The 24717-nt window shown below is 39.4% G+C and overlaps 1 long non-coding RNA gene across 1 annotated transcript in view; it reads left to right on the top strand.

Moving 5' to 3' along the window:
* Positions 1–24717, top strand: part of LOC103352270 (uncharacterized) — a 140749-nt gene that overhangs the window by 45911 nt on the left and 70121 nt on the right. The window contains exon 3 of the long non-coding RNA XR_011386189.1: positions 17989–18188. This is a non-coding gene — a long non-coding RNA (uncharacterized lncRNA). The remainder of the gene's footprint in view (positions 1–17988; positions 18189–24717) is intronic.

Here is a 24717-nt window from a genome sequence, read left to right as displayed (position 1 = left end):
ATGTTTTTGACCCTGGAGTATGAAACTCTTGGACTATGGGTCTGACTATATATGTCAGAGGTTCCTCAAAAATCTCTCGGTTCGCATTGCCTTCATTGTCTCACTAATTTTTTCCTTAGAGTCTCTAGTCTAAAAGAAATAACTAAGAAGTGTGTTCATTAGGTTATTAGGTCCAAAAACTTACTAATATATTTTGTAAAGATAAGTGCAGGAGGAAGGAGCACCAGTGCATATTATTAATATTGGCGAGGTCCCACTTTGTGTCCGTTTCAAGCAGGAACAGGAGCAACTTCCTCATAGCAGGGAGTGCTTATACAACCAACTGCAGCAATAGTGGAGATTGACATCTAAAGCAGAAAGAGTAATCCGGACTCTGTCACTCAGAAAATCGCTTGTCTTTATTTCCCTAACCCTGTGTAGTCCTTGCTCATTTGCAGACAAATATTTTTACATATAACCAGTGAAGATGCAATTTTGTGTCATGATTTATTCACTCATTTAAGACCTTATCAGGCACAATTTTCCTTGTGGGTTGTCTTCATATGATTATTTTGAGCAGCAGTATTATATTTCATCAAGTTGTGGCATTTATTTGGCATCTGTCTGTAAATTGATATATTAATTGAATCTTATTTTGCAATTAACATCTTCCTACAAATTTTTCTCTTCTCTTCTTTGATTATAAAAATTAGCTTCTTGGTCTAGTCTAAAAATGGGTATGAATTTCTAGAGCTCTTGCAGTCTTAAAACGGGGAGAAGCTGCTTTATCAAATCTGAAACTCAAGATTCCCTGTAGAGCTGCACGCCTCGTCCTGACTCTTTCCCACAAACATCTCACACAGCTCATTCATCTGCTGGCTAACTCAGATTTCTAAAATCCTTCATTTTTTGGGCCCAGAGTGGCATAATTTATTTCACTTGTTGGCCCCCACTCTGCCCTCAGGAGCTGTGCAAAACAAGTATGTTCTCTTCTTCCACATGGCAGCCTTTCACATATTTGAGGATGATGATCATGGACAAGCTGACCTTTGCACAATCTTTCAGCTAAAATATTCCCAGTCCCTGCCTGTGAATCTTCCTACTCATTCACCTTTGTCATTTTTCTGCCCCAATTACCCAACCTTCTTCTGTGCCTGCCAATCACTCCAAGCTTCCCCAACCTGCTTCACAGTCTGTCCCTCCAGATTTATGCCACTGGATTCTATTAAATCAAAGATGCCATCAATTGCGAGATGCAACACTATTCTTTGTATAACATTAAGAAGCAAGCACACCTCTGTCAGTTAATTCTGGTGTGATACCAATTGTAAGGCACAGCACATTTTTAAATACATTAAAATGTGGGGAAAAAAGATAAGTGTCCCAGAATCAAGAAAACACAGGAAGGCAGTTACTGCTTTCTAGGTTAGCTGCAGACTTCCAATATGTGCCTCACAGGGTAGTCCCTGGAACTGGATGTTTGCCTTTCCCTGATGGGTCACTGGTACTGCCCAGACCTCCCTGATGGGTCACTGGTACTGCCCAGACCTCTTTCCATTTGGACCTGGTGATTGGCCCCGAGAGGACTTTCTTCTCATGTGTGATGTAGTCTGGTACTCTGTGTGTCTACATGCACATTGCAAAGGTATGTCTCTCTGTCCTAAAGATAGTACCACAGTTGCATAATAATCACTGATATTGGGAATAATAGGATAATAGTGATAGGATTAATAATAATGAACCAACTCATTGCAAAGTCATAGCTTGGTAATGGAGAAATAGTGGCCAAAGTACTGCTGTTGGATTTTGAATCAACTTATGAATAGAGCAAGTCTGAGAAATCATTGTACTTATGGTTGCAAACAGAACTGCAGGTGATATAGATTTCAACAAAGTCGTGATATCAACTGAATAAATTCAGAGTGGGAAGTGGGGGGGCGTGTATATCAGAAGTGTGTGCTCTGATAACCTCATCAGAGAGTTCATGTATGGTATATAAATGTAAATTGTGGTTTAAAAACATAAAGATCCCATATTCTTAATAAGTTCATACTCATCTTCATACCTTTCAATTTAATAATCTATGGAAAAGAATTGATAATTCTTGTTAGGGAAAATTTTGAATAATTTGTATCAGTTACATAATTTATACTTTCACTATTAACTCAAGTAAAATAAAATTTAATACTTTTTTAATATTAGGGTTTATAGTATGATCCAGTAAAAATCTTATTTCTTAGTTTTTGAAAGTACAGTCAGTTATTTTTCATGGTAGTTATGTTCTATAGAGTTACTGAGAAAACTGAATTAGCAAATTCTGAATTTCCCAGGAGAAATTGTCCCTATGGTTAGGACCTGTGACTCTCTGGTCAAAGCATTCTCATTAACCAATTAACACATAACCTCCTTTTATGTATGTTTCTATTTAAGGACACCTCATTTGATAGATATTATTGACCCATAGACATTGAACCCATGACCAACACCACTATAATTCATGCCTGGATGAAGTTTATCTAACTCATATATTTTCTCACATCATAGCTTATTGCACTTGGAAAAACTAAATAGAACTTTAGCACTGTGCTTGTGGGCTGTTCCAAACAGTCAAATGAACAAAAAGAAGTATAAAACTGTGAACAATATGGCACAAAATAGATGCCACAAAGGCCACTTATCTATAGTATGAATGCTCAACTGGGAGGGCAGGCCATTGCCTCATTTTTGCTGTACCTGGGAGCACATATGTTGCATGAATCATGTTGTTGCTGCTCCACGTGTGTCTGTGAATGACTCAAAATGCTCCACAATATGGATTTTTAGATTACAAAAGAATTTTAGCATGTAGGTGAATTCACATAGAATCTGTGAATAATGACAATCTATTGTATCTTTTAAACATATTCCACTCTCCTTCCTTTGTAACCACTTATATATCCTTATATCTTTCGAACCGTAGAGAAATACTTACTTGTATTGTACTCAGAAATAGTTGTCAATACTACTGGGTTGTGGAAATTAAAGTTGAAAACAAAAATATAATAGTACACATTTTTACAGATATTAAGAAGTCATTATTATTAAAAATGTATGTTAAACTATGATATTAAATCTTGTAAAAACAAAATAATGGCAAGACTTTTTATCTGTTCACCACAATAGTATTTGGGCTTCCCTCCATTACAATTAAATTTTCACTAAGAGATGAAGAAATAGGCAGTCATATATGTCAGGTTTAAATGTAAAATATATTTTAGAGGAAAATTTGACAAAATTACCAAAAGTTTCAAGATTTCCATTCATTTCATTTAGGAATTTAGTCCAGGGAGGGGATAAAATCACAAATAAAATTTCTTAGCATATTATTATGGTTGTAATCATGCTCAACCCAATGGAATAGCCATAAGAGCTCTGAAAAGAAAATATAGCTTCTAGAAAACAGATTTTTAAAGAATTCAGGTGGCATTTAAAAAATTTTATTTTATTTTATTGAAACTCAGAGTGACAGAGAGAAGGAGAAGTAAATCTTCCTTCTAACTTCCCAGGTGGGTGCAACAGCTGGGGCTGAGCCAGGCAGAAGTCAGGACCAGGAACTCTGGGGCCCAAACACTTGGGCTACCCTCCCCTGTTTTCAGGCACATCAGCAGTGAGCTGGATCAGAAGCAAAGCAGCTGGGACTAGAACTAGCATTCTGATAAGAGATGTCAATGTTGCAAGCGTTGACCCCTGGGTAGCATTATTAATGTGAGGACCAGGTAAATTAACCATGCATACAGACATGTATATTTTAAAAACTTGAATAATATATAATCAGAATTTTAGCACTGGTTATATCTAGGAATTATGAGTCATTAAAAAATTCTAGTTATGATTCACAAGTTCTTTAGTAAATATTTGTCATTTATAAATGAAGATAAAATGAATAGTAAATTATAATTTAAAAATATATTTAGTTCCTTAAGGAAGCATAATGACAAATGATATAATTTATATAAATATAGTTTTTTGAGGTTGTGACTGGTATTTTTTTAAGAACTGTATTATTTAGTGTAATTTGCATATAACCTAGTGACACAGATTTAATTATATTCAATTTAATTTTGAGAGTACCCCTAGATTCAGAGAGATAAGCATATAACTTTAAGCCCCCAGTTAATAAATGCAGACAGAGTCAGGATTTATATGCAAACCTTCCCACTTTGACCTGCAAATGAGTGTCAGGGTTGGGAGGCCAGTATACTGTAGAGAGCAACAGAATAATCCAACATTTTGTTACCTAAAAAAGAGAAAGATGCTTTCCATACCATATGTCATTTCAACTTCACAAACACAAAGAGTAAATGATAGTACTTCTATAGATAGTTTTTTATATTATCTTTAGAAATTATTCAATCAGGAATATATGATATCCAATGTACTATTCATTCATTGAATCAATGTGTGGTAGGTGGAAGAAGACTTTCCTGGTTTTATAATCTTTGTCACTTTCTGGGGTTGCGGCTTTGAGCAGTGTGGTTAACTTAGTGACGGAGAAGCTGTGTATGAATGGAAAATGCAGCTGTTAAATCAGATGCCTGCAACTATTCCATGGAGACGTCAAGCAGATAGTCACGTTTGTGGATCTGAAGGTTAGATGAGAAGTCATTTGATAGGCACTGGCTTACAGATGGTACACCAAGTCATGGGATTTAATGCAATCAGCTAGGGAGCCAGTGCTCTGGAACATGTCAGCACAGCAAGGAAGACCAGAAGATGAGGAGATACCAGGGAGACTGAAAAGATAAAGAGCCACCTGGTGTAGCGATGTGAATTAGTACACAGTTTTGTGATTCCCAAGTGTTTGTGCTGTTTTCCAGTTATTGTAGCTCTGTATGATGCTTTTTTTTTCTTTTTATGCTTATCTTTTTTTTTCTCCATAAAAGAGTTTAAATAATATTTGAAGGGGTAGATTTGCCAGATAGTAATGACTAAGATGACTTCCTTTACTCTCTAAACCTTTTGGGCACCATTCCAGTTTTATACAACCTTCAAACCTGTGTAAATCGTTTGGTGAGTTCATTATCTAAGTCTCTGAACAGAAAAGCATGATATTATCCCAAAGCCAATTCTCACTCCCATAAACTGGAGAAGTGGGCCATTTACCTTAGAGGATCTTTCCAAGAAGGGCCATCTACTTACGAGGTGTTTAAAATTCATTTTTTCCTATTTTTCATTTTTATATTTTTCACATTTCCATAGTGGTGTTGTACTCATAAAAAGTTGAGCTAATTACAAACACAATTAACCTTTACTCTTGTATATGCCCATCTGCCACCACACACAGATCAAGGTGTAGAAATTTCCCCACACCCAAGCCACTCCATGCCCTTTCCCAGTCAACACCAGCATCCCTCTCTGCCTTCTATCACAGTTATGACTTTGCTTTTCATAGTTAGAATCATCTGTCCTTGAACTTCATATAAATGGAATTGAGCAGTATTTTCTCCTTGGTGTATGACTTCTTTTATAGAATGTATTGTCTGTGAGATGCATCCATGTGGTTGAATTTGGTCGTGGTTCATCTTTTTTAAAGTATTTTTTGAGTATTTCATTTCATGAATTTATCAAAATTTATCCATCCTACTGATGATGGACATGTGGGTTGTTTCAACTGTTTGAGTATTATGAATAAATCAGCTATGGTGGCTGTCTACTCATTTCTTTTGGGTATGTACCTGGGAGTAGACATACACATTCATTGAAGAGCAGAATTTTGAGGGCATAGTATAGGTAGGTATATATATATATATATTTTTTTTTTTTTGATAGGCAGAGTGGACAGTGAGAGAGAGACAGAGAGAAAGGTCTTCCTTTGCCATTGGTTCACCCTCCAATGGCCGCCACGGCCAGTGCGCTGCGGCCGGCGCACCGCGTTGATCCGATGGCAGGAGCCAGGTGCTTCTCCTGGTCTCCCAAGGGGTGCAGGGCCCAAGCACTTGGGCCATCCTCCACTGCACTCCCTGGCCACAGCAGAGAGCTGTCCTGGAAGAGGGGCAACCGGGACAGAATCCGGCGCCCCAACCGGGACTAGAACCTGGTGTGCCGGCGCTGCAAGGCAGAGGATTAGCCTAGTGAGCCGCGGCGCCGGCTGGTATATATGTTTTTTTAAAAGAATTTCAGTCTCTAGGTTATGCAAACCAAAATCACAAGATGTCATTTACAGCTTATGAGATTAGTAAACATTTGTATGGAGAATATTTCTTATTTTCTGTTCACATTTTCACGCATTGCTGATGAGAGTATAAATTGGTATATACTTTTGGGAAATATTTTGTCAGTATATAATACTAGTAGTATTTAAAACTTTTTTTTTTTTTTTGACAGGCAGAGTGGACAGTGAGAGAGAGAGACAGAGAGAAAGGTCTTCCTTTGCCATTGGTTCACCCTCCAATGGCCGCCGCGGCCGGCGCGCTGCAGCCGGTGCACCACGCTGATCCGATGGCAGGAGCCAGGAGCCAGGTGCTTTTCCTGGTCTCCCATGGGGTGCAGGGCCCAAGCACCTGGGCCATCCTCCACTGCACTCCCTGGCCACAGCAGAGAGCTGGCCTGGAAGAGGGGCAACCAGGACAGAATCCGGCGCCCCAACCGGGACTAGAACCCGGTGTGCCGGCGCCGCTAGGCGGAGGATTAGCCTAGTGAGCCGCGGCGCCGGCCAGTATTTAAAACTTTTATACCACTTGATTGAAGAGTCATCTTTTTTGTTTTTCTTTGATGGAACCTATCTTAAGGAAATAGTCATAAATATTATGAAAAACTGTGTGTAGTGGAAAAAACAGTGGAAGAGTTCTATGTCCTACAATAGAGAATACTTGAAGTAAATTACATAAAAAGCTCTCAATGAAATATCAATTTTATCTGCATATATATCAATAAAATATGATTTATTGAGTTATCAATCCTATATCACTAAAATATGGGTTTCTATTTATGAAGAGTTTATAAAAGCATAGAAAAATGATTTGCTATGATGTAAAATTTTAAGAGCAGGGAAAGGCGCTGTGGTGTAGTGGGTAAAGCCTTCACCTGCAAAGCAGGCATCCCATATGGTTTCCAATTCACATCCAGCTGCTCCACTTCTGATCCAACTCCCTGCTAATGTGCCTGGGAAAGCAGTGGAGAATGGTCCAAATGCTTTGGCCCCCGAACTCATGTGGGAGACCTGGAAGACACTCCTGGCTCCTGGCTTTCGGCCTGGCCTGGCCCCAGGCCGTTGTGGCCAATTGGGGAGTCAATTAACTGGTAGAAGATCTCTCTCTGTGTGTCTGTCTCTCCATCTGTTTCTGTAGCTCTACCTTTCAGATAAAAAAAAAAATTAAGAGCAGAACATGTATTTAAAATTTGAACATAACTTTGAGGATAAAACATAAATACAAAGAAAAAATAGTCCCAGGAGGGAATATCAACACAACATTAATGCTTCCCAACAGAGTGATACATTATGGGGTGAATATTTTATTTTTTTATTTAAATTTTTTCTGAAGTGATTATTCTAGCTGTATTAAAAAATTTAGTTTATTTAAAAGCCCCTTATAACAAATACTTATCAACAATGACAAGATCTAGGTTTAGCTAAAAACAAGCTAGGAAGGGGTCTATCAAGACTGTCCCCTCAGGCTTCACAGTAACTAACGTATAACCATGACCTTTGTTCCTTGGAGAGAACATGGTAAAAACATACAAATACCCCTAGATTGTGAGCCCCCATGGCTTGGTCTCTCTATCAGCGATTTCTATCATACTGTTCAGAGCCTTTCTTCTTAAATAAAATTTCCCTTGTACTGTCAAAATGTTTTTTTCATTTATTTAAATATTTAAAAATTAAGTCATCATTTGCATTAGTGGAAAGCTGGGACACTGGTTAAAAGTATGATTCCTGAATTCGTATTATCTGGGCCCAAACCCTAACATTCTGGTTTTGTTGCTTGCTAGCTGTGTTACTGGGAGTCAGCTCCATTTCATTCGCCAGATATTTATTGAGTTCCTAATATGTGCTGGGCATTGTTCAGTAACAAAACAGGAAAAATTCCCTGTCTTCATGCAGCTTACATTCCAGTGTGCACCATTTGTAAAGCAATCCTGAGAGTAATGTCTAACTCACATGCTAGTGATGAGTTCACAGTGGGAAAGTGTCTAAAACACAGTGCATCCTCTCAAAGCATTGCCTCTTATGATTACATGGACAGAATTCTGCAATTCTCAGCTTTTCTTTCAATGAGAAAAAAGACTCAGAATGGACTTGACATAGTGTGTAACTGACTACTTCTATTTGGTCATTTGAGAAAAGCATTGATTACTCACCTAAGAAATACATTTCAGTTCTATGCCTAGCACAGAGAGTAACACCTAGATGGAACTCTGGTTTCCTAAGAATTACTTTGTCCTCATATCCTTACTAGTGTTCAAAATATTTCCTAGGGACGGCGCTGTGGCGCAGTGGGTTAAAGCCCTGGCCTGAAGTGCTGGCATCCCATATGGGCACCGGTTCGAGTCCCGGCTGCTCCTCTTCCAACCCAGCTCTTTGCTATGGCCTGATATAGCAGCAGAGGATGGCCCAAGTCCTTGGGCCCCTGCACCTACGTGGGACACCCAGAAGACGCGCCTGGCTCCTGGCTTCGGATCGGCGCAACTCCAGCTGTTGCGGTCATCTGGGGAATGAACCAGCAGATGGAAGACCTCTTTCTCTGTCTCTACCTCTCTCTGTAACTCTGTGTTTCACATAAATAAATAAAATCTTTAAAAAAAAAACCAAATTATTTCATAGGATTGTCTTTTTCAGTAGAAATAATATTTTTACTATTTTCAGCAAATGATGCAATGATTTGTTTTAATGTTTCCAAAATCTATTATGTATTAGTTTTCTAGGGTTACCATAATGAAGTACAATAAGCTGGGTGACTTAAAACAATAGAACTTTATTATCTTTAGTTCTAGGGTCTGGATTTTGATATCAAAGTATCAGCAGGGCCACATTCCCTCCCAAGACCTCAGGGGATGAAACGTCTTGTCTGTTCCAGCTTCTGGTGGTTCCTGGAGTTCCTGTGATAGTGCAACTCCAACCTCTACCTTCATATTTTCACTCGACCTTTTCTGTGATGTCTCTCTATGTCTCCTCCCCTTCCTATAAAGATATCTGTTACTGAACACACGGTCTACCCTGCCCAGGACGATTTGATCTTGAGATCTTGGAATAATTATGTCTCCCAAGATTCTATTTGCAAATAAGGTCACATTCTGAGGTTCTGGGTAGACAGATTTTGGAGGAATATTAATCAATCCACCAAAAATAATGACAATTTTATCAATAATACCAGTGTTCTGGTCTTTAAGTACTTAATATAACTGGACAGTCATTGTGGCACAGCAGGTTAAGCCACAGCTTGGGACACTCACATCTGAGTGCCAGCTAGAGTTCTAGCACTCCTGCTTCTGATACTGCTCCCTGCTAACTGTGCTTGGGAAGGCAGCAGAAGATGACCCAAGTACTTGTGCCTCTGTCATCCACACAGGAGACTTGGATTGAGTTCCTGGCTCCTGGCTTTGACCTGGCCCCATCCTAGCTGGTATGGACATTGGAGTAGTGGACCAGCAAATGGAAGATTCTCTCTCTCTCTCTCTCTCTCTCTCTCTCTCTCTCTCTTTTTCTCTCTAGCTCTCTTTGTAGCTCTGTCTTTCAAATAAATAAATATATATATCTTATACCTTATAAATGTATTTTTTTATATGTAAGAGACTCACTGGCATCTTTATAAAAATTGGATGTAACCTCCAACTTTGTGAGTGTGATTTTGAAGTCAGAGCAAGATAATGTTAAGAAACTGTTTCCTAAGATGCTTCACGTTCAGATGTTGTAGAACTTTGGGAAGACTCATATCTCTACAGGAACTGAGGTCTGAAAAGGTTAAGGGGTGTGTCAATGGTCAATTTACTGGAAACATGAGACGCCTTAACATTGCACAGAGATTCAAACTTTTCTGATATTTCTCGTGATGATATAAGAATTCTGGAAATCCATTATTCACATGAAATTCTTTAGTAGGCTAATGTCGATTGTTGTGCCTTGTGACATTTCTATTGGTTTCCCAGAAATTAAAACCTCTAAATTCTGATATCTCTGTTAAGGGAAATTCCAAAAGCACTTACAGTAAAATGAACACGCAGTGGTTAGTTTTTAGCGATTGGGTTATTGCAGTGTTTTGTAGTTGTTTAAATTAGACTTGAAAAGTGAAGCTTTTACTCTGTCCTGACCAGACAGCAAAATTAGCACTTAGTATAATGACGGAGAAAGGAAATGGAAACTGTTACTCATTTATTAAAAATGAACACCTACTATGTTTCATTTTCTGGACTATGTGTTAGGAATGCCACAGTGATCAAAACAATGCACCTCTCTTCAGGGAAAGCCTACTCATTTGAGACATGTGAACAAGTGAAAGGGCACCTTTTTGTGTAGGGAAGGTAGTGAGACGGAGTGGCATGAAGGCAGCCTTCTAAGACACAAGTAAACACAGAGTCCCAAAGGAATTTAAAGGAAGTGGCTCCTAATCTATTAGGCCTACTAACTCCTTTACATTATTATTAACTATCATTAGGTGAACATCTTTTATGTAGAGACAGCTGATCATAGGGCTTCCTTCTAAACAATACTTTACAAAGTATGTTCTAGTTGTCAATCAACTTATACTATTGTGTTGGTCTATGAATTTTGGAAAATTGCCTACATTTCTGATTCTCTGTAAAAAATCTAAGGCAATTAAAATAACTGAAAATCCTGATAGGGAACAATGTAATGAAACTTAGGTGTTCTGTATATTGTTTATGTATTATTCTAAATTACTTGTGTATGTATGTGGATTTACTTTAAATAAACAGAAGAATAGTGGCGCAAAAATTGAGCTTTTGAGAATCAGATTTCTTGGGCCGGCGCCGCGGCTCACTTGGTTAATCCTCTGCCTGCAGCGCCGGCACCCCTGGTTCTAGTCCCGGTTGGGGTGCGGATTCTGTCCTGGTTGCTCCTTTTCCAGTTTAGCTCTCTGCTGTGGCCCAGGAAGGCAGTGGAGGATGGCCCAAGTGCTTAGGCCCTGCACCCGCATGGGAGACCAGGAGGAAGCACCTGGCTCCTGGCTTTGGATTGGCACAGTGCGCCGACAGTAGTGGCCATTTGGGGGGTGAACCAACGGAAAAAAGGAAGACCTTTCTCTCTGTCTCTCTCTCTCTCTCACTGTCTAACTCTGCCTGTCAAAAAAAAAAAAAAAAAAGAGAGAGAGAGAGAGAATCAGACTTATTAAATTATGGGAAAAATTAAAAATACAGTGAAAACAAAAAGAAATTATTTGACAAATATCTATGGACCTATCACCTAGCTTTGGTAAATTTTAGCATTTTTGACATCTTTCTTCAGATAATGTTTCCTAAGAGGTAAAACATCACATATATCTTCGAATTCCCATATTCCCTTCTCCATGCCATTCTCTTTTCTTATTCATCCGAGATAATCTCTAGATTCCATTAAGATATTATTGTCAATAGGGTGTTTTGTTAGTTTCTCATAATCTAGTCTCATCTTCTTTGGAATAGAAAAATCTTAAAATTCGTTTGCAGAGAAGATTATATATTGTTCCATCGTCCTTGCAATAAGTGTACTCTAAAAGTACACTTCGTTCTAAAAGTAGACCATTAACATTGTTGTGTCTAAGTACTAGGAAATCCCCTTAGAAATAGGGGAAAACTTCTTTATCCATTTCTTCATCCTGCTACTGGAACATAGGTATGATGATTGGAGCTCTAGCAGTGTTCTTGGACCATAGAATAAGAAATATTCTGTGGGAAGGGAAGAGAGACCATTAGAAAGACCTGAGACTGTGAATACCTTATAGATTGGTTATACAAACCTTGAGTGGCCTATCTCTCTGAATATCTTTTATATTAGAGAAAAATGGATCGTTATGTATGGATTTATGTCTTCAGTCTTTGTGTCAAAAAGTTGAACCTATTCCTAGCATATTTAGAATATCAATAACAAATTTGTTTTTTATTTTTATATTTTATTTTTTTCCTTTCATTCTTTTTAAAAATTTTTTAAATTTATTTATTTGCATGCATTTCATAAATACAGCGTTAGGACATAGCAATTCTTCCCACCATACCCGCCCTCCAACCCACACTCCCACCCCTCTTCCTCTTCCCTTTCCTGCTCCCAGACTTATTTTTAATAAGATCTATTTTCATTTAACTTTATACACAGAAGATTAACCCTATTCTAGGCAAAGAAGTCAACACTTTGTATGAAAAAGAAAAAGAAAATAAAACAAAAACTAAAAACTGTTCCTCAACAGTCCAGACAAGGGCTGTTCAAAGTCATTGCATCTTGAAGGTGATTTCATTTTTCTTTGAAACTTCATGATCTTTAAAGAAGAACCTAAGAATGATACATCTTTTGCAAGTACTTAGAAATAGTTATCACTTATGAAACATAAGAATATCCTCCATTTAATACACTAAAATGAAGTAGTTCTTTGAGAACAAGTTTAACTATTAAGTCTCATAATACAACTCTTTGAGGACTGAAGTCCTGCATGGGAAGTTAGTACATAGTGACTCTTATTGTTTATTAAACAATTAACACTCTTATGTATGATGTCAGTGATCACCCAAGGCTCTTGACAAGAGCTGCCTAGGCTATGGAAGTCTTTTGGATTTACAAACTCCTTCAGTATTAGGACAAGGCCATAAGCAAAAGTGCAAGTTCTCTCCTCCCTTCAGAGAAATGTACATCCTTCTTTGATGACCACTTCTTTCCACTGGGGTCTCACCCACAGAGGTCCTTCATGTAGAACATTTTTTGCCACATTATTTTGGCTTTCCATGCCTGACATGCTCCCTTGGGCTTTTCAGCCAGACCAGAATGCCTTAGGGCTGATTCTGAAGTCAGAGTGCAACTTTAGGTGATTGTCATTCTGTGAGTCTGCTGTATGGACTGCTTCCCATGTTGGAGCATTCACTCCTTTTTAATTCTATTAATTTTAATGAACATTTGGTCCTATTTATATGATCACTTTAATACTTTATCCTATCTATATAATCACTTTAATCTTATCCTATCTATATGATCACTTTAATCTTATCCGTATGATCTCTTCTGCAGTGATCCAGTTTTCCAGCACCATTTGTTGAAGAAATTATTCTTGCTTCAGGCATTGATTTTATTTACCTTGCCAAAGATAAGTTGGTTGTAGATGCATGGATTGATTTTTGGCATTTCTATTCTTGTCCATTGGTTTCTCCATTTGTCTTTGAGCCAGTACCAGGCTATTTGATTATAACTGCCATGTAGTATGTCTTGAAATCTGGTATTGTGATGCCTCCAGTTTTGTTTTTGTTATATAAGATTGCTTTAGCTATTTGGGGTCTCCTGTGTTTCCATATGAATTTCACATCATTTGTTTTTATATCTGAGAAGAATTTCTTTGATATTTTGACTGGTATTGCATTGAATCTGTAAATTGTTTTTGGTAGCATGAACATTTTGATGATATTGATTCTCCCAATCTGTGAACATGGACGATTTTTTCATTTTTTTGTATCTTCTTCTATTTATTCTTTAATGTTTTGGTATTCTCATCATAGAGATATTTGACATCTTTGGTAAAATTTATTCCAAGGTATTTGATATTTTTGGTAGCTATTGTGAATGGGATTGGTCTTAGTAGCTCTTTCTCTGCCTTGGTATTATCTGTGTATACAAAGGCTATTGATTTTTCTGTGTTGATTTTTATATCCTGCTACTTTTCCAAACTCTTCTATGAGTTCCAATAGTCTCTTGATGGACTCTTTTGGATCCCCTATATATAGAACCATGGCATCTGCAAATAGTGTTAGTTTCACTTCTTTATTCCCAATTTGCATCCCTTTGTATCTTTTTTTTACCTGATGTCTCAGGCTAACACTGTTCTATTTGAGTCTATTTCTCCATTTAAGTCCCTTAACATTTCTTTTAAGTAACCAGGTTCCCTGTAATTGGGTACATATATATTTATCAAAGTCACATCTTCCTGTTGAATTTATTCCGTAATCATTACATGGTGACATTCTTTGTCTTGTTTAACAGTTTTTGTGTGAAACTCTATTTTGTCTGATATTAGGATGGCTACATGAGCTCTTTTTTTGGTTTCTGTGAGTGTGGATTATCTTTTCCATCCTTTAACTTTCAGTCTGTGAGTATCATTGTTGGTGAGATGTGTTTCTTGTATGCAGCAAATAGATGGGTTTTGTTTTTTAATATATTAAGCCAGTCTGTGTCTTTTAACTGGAGAGTTGAGGCCATTTACATTCAGGGTGACTATTGTTAAGTAATGACTGTGCCTTGCCATTTTTCCATAAATATTCCTATTTTTTATTTCAAATTTCCTTTGAACTTTTTTTTTCTTTTTTTTAACTTTTATTTAGTGAATATAAATTTCTAAAGTACAGCTTATGGAGTACAATGACTTTCCCCCCATAACTTCCCTCCCACCCACAACCCTCCCATCTCCCGCTCCCTCTCCCCTTCCATTCACATCAAGATTCATTTTCAATTATCTTTATATACAGAAGATCAGTTTAGTATATATTAAGTAAAGATTTCATCAGTTTGCACCCACAAAGAACACAAAGTGAAAAATACTGTTTGAGTACTAGTTAAAGCATTAAATCACAATATACAGCACATTAAGGACAGAGATCCTACATGAGGAGTAAGTGCACAGTGACTCCTGTTGTTGAGTTAACAAATTGACACTCTTGTTTATGGCATCAGTAATCACCCTAGGCTCTTGTCATGAGTTGCCAAGGCTATGGAAGCCTTTTGAGTTCACCTACTCTGATCATATTTAGAGAAGGTCATATTCAAAGTGGAAGTTCTCTCCTCCCTTCAGAGAAAGGTACTTCCTTCTTTGATGACCTGTTCTTTCCACTGGGATCTCACTCATGGAGATCTTTCATTTAGGTAATTTTTTTTTTGTTGACAGAGTGACTTGGCTTTCCATTCCTGAAATACTCTCATGGGCTTTTCAGCCGGATCCGGCTGATTCTGAGGCCAGAGTGCTGTTTAGGACATCCGCCATTCTGTGAGTCTGCTGTGTATCTCGCTTCCCATGTTGGATCATTCTCGCCCTTTTTTATTCTATTGGTTAGTATTTGCAGACACTAGTCTTGTTTATGTGATCCCTTTGACTCTTAGTCCTTTCATTATGATCAATTGTGAACTGAAATTGATCACTTGGACTAGTGAGATGGCATTGGTACATGCCACCTTGATGGGATTGAATTGGAATCCCCTGGTTCTGCTCCCGATTATGAGTGGGTGGCGGGGGCCTCCAGAGTCTTTCAGGCCTGATACTTGCCAACATCCACAAAGTGGGCAGGGGGATTGTTTTCCCTTTTCATAATTGGGAAAATTCTAAATATCCATTCAGTGACTCTGAGTGGTGACTGGAGCCCTGACCCCCATCTTTGATGATGAAGTTTTATCATAGTCACCCTGTGGGACCTGAGCCATTTGCCCACTATGACTACAGACACAGAGGTGGGAAGCTCTGGCTACAGCTGTGCTCACTTGTTGTGTCCTTGCTCGGTTCCTCATTTGAGAGAAGTCAGCTCCCCCCTCCCCATTTATTTCTGGCAACATGCACACACACACACACAATTATATTTCTGTCAGTTCTATTTGTTTGGAACAGAAGAACGAAGTGTAAGTGCAATACTTCATTTTCACAGAAAGTCTAAATACCAGTTTATTAAAAATAAACACAGAAGCACTAACAACCTCAAAAGCAAACAGCCAAATGAAAACCTACTTCCTCTTACTTGGGGGAAAAAAACTGGTAAGATTTGGATGGTTTTGATTTGGATGGATTATCCAGGATATTGGAAGCGACTGTGTTTGTGTTATCAAATGCCCCCTCACAAATCTTACTTATTATGAGTCCGAGTTCCCTCATCGGAAAATTCCAAGACCTTCCTCTCTCAGGTCCCATTTTTATTTATGTCCCAAACATACAAGATGAACTGCTAAGAACCCGAGATTTCACTCTGCCTCATCCGTCTTTCTGAAACCTTCAATGCAAACAGAAAAGCATTTTCTTGTCTCCAGAGCCCTTGAGCACTGTTTGGCTGAGAAGCACAGAAGAAGAGGGTTTGGAGGTGGTTCTCAATGGGCTGGGTGAGGTGAAGTGGACTTCTTTCAGCCCTGGCCCGCTGCCAAAACGCACAAGTTCCCCAGAAAGACAAACAGTGAGAAGTTCTCCAAACACTCAGACTTTAATTTGCTTCTTGAAATGCCACGCTATTTTCTGTTTCTGGCAGGCATCGTTGCTCCTCCTCTAACCTCACAGAGTCTAAATTCTAGTCTTACTTTTGGTAACAATTTTCCCTGAACTTTGTCAATTCAGTTCAACAAATAGCTGCTGACAGATGCCAGGCAATCTTAGACACAAGGAATAGAATGATGCACATAGCACAAATCTGTGACAGTGACCTCTCTGCCTCGTGTCTGAGGACATCAGCAGGCCTGCACACCGAGAGACTGAGCTCAGGTGGAAGCCTCTGTGCTAAGAGCTCTGGCTTCCCCAGGCTCACTTTGGCAGGACCATTGCTCACTAGGAGCTCCTGAACAAGTTATTTGGCCTCTTTATGCCTCAGTTTCCCTATTTCTATAAAGAACATGATACAATTCTGTAAGGGTATATATGTGTAAATAAATATACACAGAAAATAAGAACTATATGTTATGGAACCATTCAATACAGATATATACACAAACAGATGTGAACAGATGAATATGTTCATATATCTATGTATATACTGTTATCTGTGTTTATACACAGTACATATTTATATACTGTATGCAAATGTGTATATATTTTATAAATCAATATATCTTATAAAATATATAAAATTAAAATGTATACACTCTATACATATAATTTGTTTATTATTATTATTATTTATTTGAAAAAGTTAAAGGGAGAGGTAGAGACAGAGAGAGAGAGAGGTTTTCCATCTGCTGGTTCACTCCCCAAATGGCTGCAACTGCCAGAGCTGAGCCAAAGCCAGGAGCTTCTTCTGGGTCTCCCACGTGGGTGCAGGACCCAGGGACTTGGGCCATCCTCTCTTGCTTTCCCAGGCCATAGCAGAGAGCTGGATTGGAAGGGAGCAGCTGGGTGTCCATCCCAGCACCCACATGGGATGCTGGTGCTGCAGGCTGGGGTTTTAACCAATTTTACCACTGTGCTAGACCCGTATATATAGTAGTCCCCTGTGAGAATACAGCGAGTTACATATAATTGTGTTACATATAACTATAATACAATATGTTGTAAATTAAATATTCTAATACTTGTACATGTAAAAGGCATATAATTGAGACTGACAAATAAGAAGCTCTTCTTGGATATTAGCTTCTATTGTTATGTGCATTTTAGCTGTGTACCATGAAGGAAAGATAGCACTGGTAATGCATGGAGCGTGGACTTGAGAATCAGGCTAGCCTGGGTTCAAAACCTGCTGAACAGCTTATAAACTTGAGTAACCTTGTTTATGAAGCCCCTGGTCCTTTTCATAATCAGTACTGAATAAATATTGCTGTTATTATTATTATTTTTTCATGTCTCTGAAAAAACTTCTTCATCTAAAAATATCATCATCCTTATCTTTATGTTGCAAGATTCTCCTCTGTGTTGGAAATAATATATATATTAATGTTTGTGTGTGTGTGTGTGTACTTCAAAGAGTTCATAGAAAATGAAGATTATGAGAAAGTTATGCATGAATTTCAGAACTTTTCCACCAAAATAAACTTATCTTTTAATTTCATTTTCCCACTTTTTGAATTTCCTGTGTGTGTGTGTGTGTGTATGTGTATGTGTGTAATTTCTAGCACAAAAAGGTGCACTAAACCAATAAATGATGGACACCACCTTTATGGTTTTGTTGCAGAACTTCCCCTGTGGTTTTGATGCAAGACCTGCCCCTTTCATCGGAGTGAGCTGGCTCAGTCTCCACCCAGCACGTCTATTCCTGTGTGTGGACTAGAGTTCTCTCTGTGAAGGAGCAGCCCAGCCAGGAATCACACTTTTCCCTTGCTGTTTTGCATCAGAGAGGGACCAACCGACTCATTCTCCGAGGGGAACAGGAATGTAAGTGATAACTGTCCTGGTGGCCGTGATAGGAGGTGGTGTTGCTTTTTCTATGCTGACTTTCTCCTACCAGCTAGAGGCAGAGGGCACAGGAATCCCAGGAAGCGGCAGGACCACAAGGAGAATCACTTTGTGGAGGAAAGTTTTCTGCCCAGCAGAAGCACCCACATTAGATTCTTACATGATGAAAGGTAAAGTTTGATCTGAAAGATGTGGACAAGCAGAAAAGCTCAGGGAGCTATTGCAGGTGGAATAGGACAGAGGGAAATGAGGACTGTGTTCAGTAGGGAGTTAAATGACTCCTTTAAACTTGCACATTGAGTATAAAAAGGGAAATAGAATTAAAGATAGGCAGGTAGATTGACTCCAGATCACAAAGGAACTGAAATTAGAAACATGTGTCTGACTTTATTCATCAACAATGGAGCACTAGCTGATGGTTTTTGAGCAGAGGAGTGATATGATCAGAAACGCACCTAGAGATTTATTTGTACGGCTTGTGAAAGGCAGAGGAGCCAGAGACGTGAATTAGAAGTCTCAGGAAGAGTCTAGAGGAGAGGTCACCAGAGTCTGAGCTGGAAGGTGGCTTTGGAGGTGGAGCAAATGAGATGAATACAAAATATGTAATTGAGATGGGATACTAGATGGTCCTTTTCATAATCAATACTGAATAAATATTGCTGTTATTGTAATTGTTTTTTCATGTCTCTGAAAAAACTTCTTCATCTAAAAATATCATCATCATTATCTTTATATTGCAAGATTCTCCTCTGTTGGATTGGTTTTTGCAGGGCAGAGAGGAGTATAAAACAGAATCTTAGGGTTGTTAACCTGTTTGGGAGGGTGATGGTGACATTAATAGAAGTGAGGAAGGGGAGGTGAGTATCGAGGAGGAAATTGGGTAGCTAACTTTATTTTGAACCGTAGCAATGGGATTTTTGTGTAGGAGAGCAAGTTGATGTTGGCCAACGTGTGGCTGTTGATTTTGCACTAGTGTGAAGGACTGAGCAGAAGTCAGGGAAGCAACATTTCCTGTAACAGGTGAATTCGCAAATCTGGTTGAAAGAGGAGGTCAGAGACTGGTTTGGTAAGCTAATGGGACTGCAGATACAGTGTCTTGGTAACAAAATGCCATCGACCGGTGGATTCAACAAAAGTGTATTTTCTCACAAATCAGGAGGCTACACATCCATGGTTGAGGGGCCAGTTAGTTTGATTCCCATGTGAGAGTTCTCGTTCCGACATGCAGCCAGCCACCTTCTGACTGTGCCCTCACATTGTGGAGAGGGAAGGAGTGGAAGCACGCTCTCTGAAGCTTCTTCCTGTAAGGAAAGTAATCCCATCACGAGAGACCCACCCTCATCATTTCATTTGATCCCTATTTCCTCTCAGAGGCCTGTTTCCAAAAACCAACACATTTGGAGTTAGGGCTTCAATGTATGAATTTTAGGGAGGGGGAAACACAGACCACAGCACACATATCCATATCAGGAGAAAATAGAGGGAGGTGTACAGAGAAGATTCTTCTTTATAAACATTTAATTAGAAAGGGCAAACATGACAGAAATTAAGTATTTTCAGGGGTTTTATAATGTAATGATGTTGGCCATATGTAATAAAAAAGGAACAGAAACCAGCAATGAGGAAACATTCTCTCATTTTTGAGATTGGGAGTATCTGCCACAGCAAGAATTAAGTCTTGGCCTTACCAAGTGTAGCATTACCTTCTCATGCATATGACCAATCTTGAGACTTTCAACAAAAGCATTAGTTTATCCAATTCCTAAAGTTTACGTGGCATGGCTTCCTTGCTAAATATTCATATATATGGACTTCAAAATTTTCTGCATCAAAATAAACTTCCATTTTTCCACAAACTTTTTGAAGTGCCCTCATAATAACAGAAAGATCATTTTTATCATTTTGATCAGTTTGAATCTAAATATATCTAGACTTTATCTGTTATATAAACCATTAGAATCAGAGACCTTAAAAAGCACCTGAGGTTCCTGTTTCATCAAAATACCAGTGATATTCATTGCTGATCTAGAAAAAAATGATGCTAAAATTCATATGGAAACACAAGAGACCCCAAATAACTAAAGCAATCTTGTACAGAAACAAACAAAAACCCAAAAAAACAAATCCAGAAGCATCACAATACCTGATTTCAAGACATACTACAGGGCAGTTATAATTAAAACTGCTTGGTACTGGCACAAAAATTGTAGACCGGTAGAACAGAATAGAAACTCCAGAAATCAATCCATGCATCTACAACCAACTTATTTTTGACAAAGGAGCTAAAATCAATCCCTGAAGTAAGGACAGTCTCTTCAAAAAATGGTGCTGGAAAAACTGGATCTTCACATGCAGAAGTATGAAACTAGACCCATACCTTATGCCTTACACAAACATGCACTCAACATGGATGAAAGACCTAATCTATGACCTGATACCATCACATCACTAGAGAACATTGGGGAAACTGTAAGAGATTGGAGTAGGCAAAGACTTCTTGGAAAAGTCTCCAGAAGCACAGGAAATCAGTGGCAAAATTGACAAATGGGATTACATCAAGTTGAGAAAGTTCTGCACTGCAAAAGAAACACTCAGCATAGAGAAGAGGCAACCAACAGAATGGGAGAAATGATTTGCAAGCTGCGCAGCTGATAAAGGGTTAACATCCAGAATCTATAAAAAGCTCAAGAAATTCAACAACAAAGCAAACAATCCAGTTAAGAAATAGGCAAAGGGCTTAAACAGGTGTTTTTCCTTTTTAAGATTTATTTATTTACTTAAAAGAGTCACACAGAGAGTGATGGAGAGGCAGAGAGAGAGAGAGAGAGAGAGCAAGAGAGAGATCTTCCAACTGCTGGTTCACTCCCCAAATGGCTGCAACAGCTGGGGCCGGGCCAATCCAAAGCCAGGAGCCAGGAGCTTCCTCCAGGTCTACCACGTGGGTGCAGGGGCCCAAGGATGTGGGGCATCCTCCACTGCTTTCCAGGCCACAGCAGAGAGCCAGATTGGAAGTGGAGCAGCTGGGACTCAAACCAGCGCCTGCATGGGATGCCAGCACTGCAGGCAGCGGCTTTAGCTGCTACACCACAGTGCTGGCCCCCAGGCATTTTTCTTTTTTCTTTTTTTTTTCTTTTTGGACAGGCAGAGTGGATAGTGAGAGAGAGAGACAGAGACAAAGGTCTTCCTTTTGCCCTTGGTTCACCCTCCAATGGCCACCACGGCTGGCGCGCTGTGGCCGGCGCACCATGCTGATCCGATGGCAGGAGCCAGGTGCTTCTCCTGGTCTCCCATGGGGTGCAGGGCCCAAGCACTTGGGCCATCCTCCACTGCACTCCTGGGCCACAGTAGAGAGCTGGCTTGGAAGAGGGGCAACTGGGACAGAATCCGGCACCCCGACTGGGACTAGAATCCGGTGTGCCAGCGCCGCTAGGTGGAGGATTAGCCTGTTGAGCCGCGGCGCCGGCCTACCCCAGGCATTTTTCAAAAGAGGAAATTCAAATGGCCAACAGATACTTGAGAAAATGCCCAGGATCATTAGCCATCAGGGAAAAGCAAATCAAAGCCATGGTAAGGTTTCACCTCACTCCAGTTAGAATGGCTCTCATACAGAAATTAACAAATGCCAAATGCTTGCAAGGATGTTGGGAGAAAGGTACCTTGATCCACTGTCGGTGGGAATGTAAACTGGTGCAGCCATAGTGGAAGACAGTATGAAGATACCTCAGAAATCTGAATTAGACCTACCATGTGATCCAGTTATCCCATTCCCAGAAATTTACCCAAACCAAAAGAAATTAGCATATGAAAGAGTTATCTGTACTCCCATGTTCATTGCAGCACAATTCGCAATAGCTAACATATGGAGTCAACTCCACTGTACATCAACTGTTGACTTGATAAAGAAATTATTATTATACACACACACACACACACACTATGGGGTACTACTCAGCTGTAAAAAAAAAAAATGAAATCCTGTGATTTAAAACAAGGTGGATGCAACTGGAAACCACTATACTTAGTGTAATAAGCCAGTCCCAAAAACTCAGATAGCATATGTTTTTCCTGATCTGAGGTAACTAATAGATTACCTAAAATATAATGTATTGGAGTAGATTAGACATTTTGACATTCAATGATTATTTACAGCCCTTGTCTCTCCTGTTGAGGAACAGTGGTTTTTTTTTTTTTTTTTCTTTTTCTCTTCATACTATTTGCTGAAATCTTTACTTAGTGTAGGGTTAACTATACGATCATTAAGTAAACTGAAAATAGATCTTTGTGAAAATTAAGAGTGGAATGTGAGAGGGAGCAGGAAGGATTAGAGTGTGGGTGGGAGGGAGGGTGGTGAGGAGGTATCACTATGTTCCTAATTCTGTATATATGAAAAAATAAAACTTGTATAACTTAAATAAAATTTTAAAAAAAGATGGCTCAGGGATGAAGAGGACAGGTTGGTGTCATGGATGGAACTGACACAGCCCGCATTCCTCCCCCCACCACCACTCTTCAGCCAGACCACATCCACCCTTTGCTATGTTATGGCCTTGTGTTAGGCTCCTGGCTGAGATTTCATTCGAAGCAAGAATTTCCCAGCTTGCTGTCATGCCTATGTCTATGTCAGCTACCAGTGTGAAAAACAATGGTCTATATTAAGGATTTGCAAACCTTTTCTGCAAAATGCCATACAGTCTCTGTCACAACTATTTCACAATGCTGTAGCAGGAAAGCTGTTATAAACAATACATAAAAAATGAGCATGACTGTTTTCCAGTAAAATTTAATTTATAAAAACATGTGGTGATGGGGCCAGCATTGTGGTGTAGTGGGTTAAACTGCCTCCTGTGGTACCAGCATCCCATGTGGGTGGGATTGTATCCCAGTTGTTCTACTTCCAATCCAGCTCCCTGCTAATGAACTGGAACACAGCAGAGGATGGGCCAGGTGCTTGGGCTCCTGCACCCACATGAGAAATCCAGATGAAGCTCTTGGCTCCTGGTTTTGGCCTGGACCAATCCCAGATGTTGCAGGCAGTTGGGGGATGAACCAGTGGATCCAAGATCTCTCTCTCACTCTTCTTCCTCTCTGTAACTCTGCCTTTCAAATAAAATAAATTATAGTGGATTTCCTTGCAACCTTTTGATCTCAGTCAGCTTCTCTTGCATTTTGCATATTGAGAAATAGAGTGAGGTTGAAACATCCACCAAAGGTTATGCAGTGGTTAGTAGTGATCTTCCCCATCTGTACTCAGTCTCTCAAAATCCCTCAATGTGTTGTTGTTGTGCCTTGCATGTGCTGTCACATCAGTCACTGGATTATCTACCCTTCTTACGTGTTTTCTTCATAAACTAAAGACTCGACCTGTTTTATCTCTTAATAGTCACAACAATCCCATAATGTAAAAATTAGTATTTTCCACATTACAAAGAAGAAAATTGAAGATCACACTTTTTTTTGTTTTTCTTTTTTTAATAAGAGAGGCGGATAGAGAGAGAGTGAGTTCCTTTCTGCCAGTTTGCTCTCTAAATGACCACAAGAACTGGGACTGCACTGGAGCTGCAGTCAGGAGCCGGGAACACAATCCCAGTCTCCCTCATGGATGACAGGATGAAAATTACTTGAGCTGTCACTATTGCTTTCCAGAGTCTGCGTTAGTAGGAAGCTGCACACAGGAGCTGGAGCTGGGAATTGAACCCAGGCACTCTGAAGTGGGCCATGGGCATCTTAACTGCTAGACTAAACACCCACTTGCAAGATTACACTTTTATTAAGCCTCATAATAGTTCTTATTGGTTCAGGAATAAATTTTAGAATCTTAATTAAGTAATTCCTTTCTCTTGAACTCCAACGTCAATCCCTCAGTATTTGATTTGGCTTTCAAAATATATCTAGAACCCAGAGCTTCTCATCTCCACTATTACTATCTTGGCCTGAGTTACTTGTTGTCATCTCTTGTCAGGATTGTTGCTTTGGTGGTTTTGCAGTTCCCTCGCCTATGGCTTTGCACCATTAAGTTTTTTTAAAAGATTTATTTATTTATTTGAAAGTCAGAGTTACACACACACACAAAGAGAGAGAGAGAGAGAGAGAGAGAGAAAGAGAGAGAGAGTCTTTCATAAGCTGCTTCACTCCCCAATTGGCCGCAACAGCTGGAGCTGAGCCTATCTGAAGCCAGGAGCCAGGAGCCTCTTCTGGGTCTCCCACATGGGTGCAGGGGCCTAACGACCTGAGCCATCTTCTACTGCTTTCCCAGGCCATAGCAGAGAGCTGGATTGGAAGTGGAGCAGCCGGGTCTCAAACCAGTGCCCATATGGGATGCCGGTGCTTCAGACCAGGGCATTAACCTACTGTGCCACAGCGCCAGCCCCACCATTAAGGTTTATCCAGTATTGCAGCCAGAGTGATTCGGTTAAAACATGAGTTAGATTATGGTACTTCTCAACTAAAACCCTGCCATGGAAACTCATGTCACTCAATAAAGGCAGACACCCTCCCACGGCCCACATGC

Source organism: Oryctolagus cuniculus, chromosome 2, assembly GCF_964237555.1.
Source record: "Oryctolagus cuniculus chromosome 2, mOryCun1.1, whole genome shotgun sequence".
In the NCBI taxonomy this organism is placed as follows: domain Eukaryota; kingdom Metazoa; phylum Chordata; class Mammalia; order Lagomorpha; family Leporidae; genus Oryctolagus; species Oryctolagus cuniculus.
The sequence above is the reverse complement of the archived record's forward strand: the minus strand, read 5'-3'. Positions and strand labels throughout refer to the sequence as shown.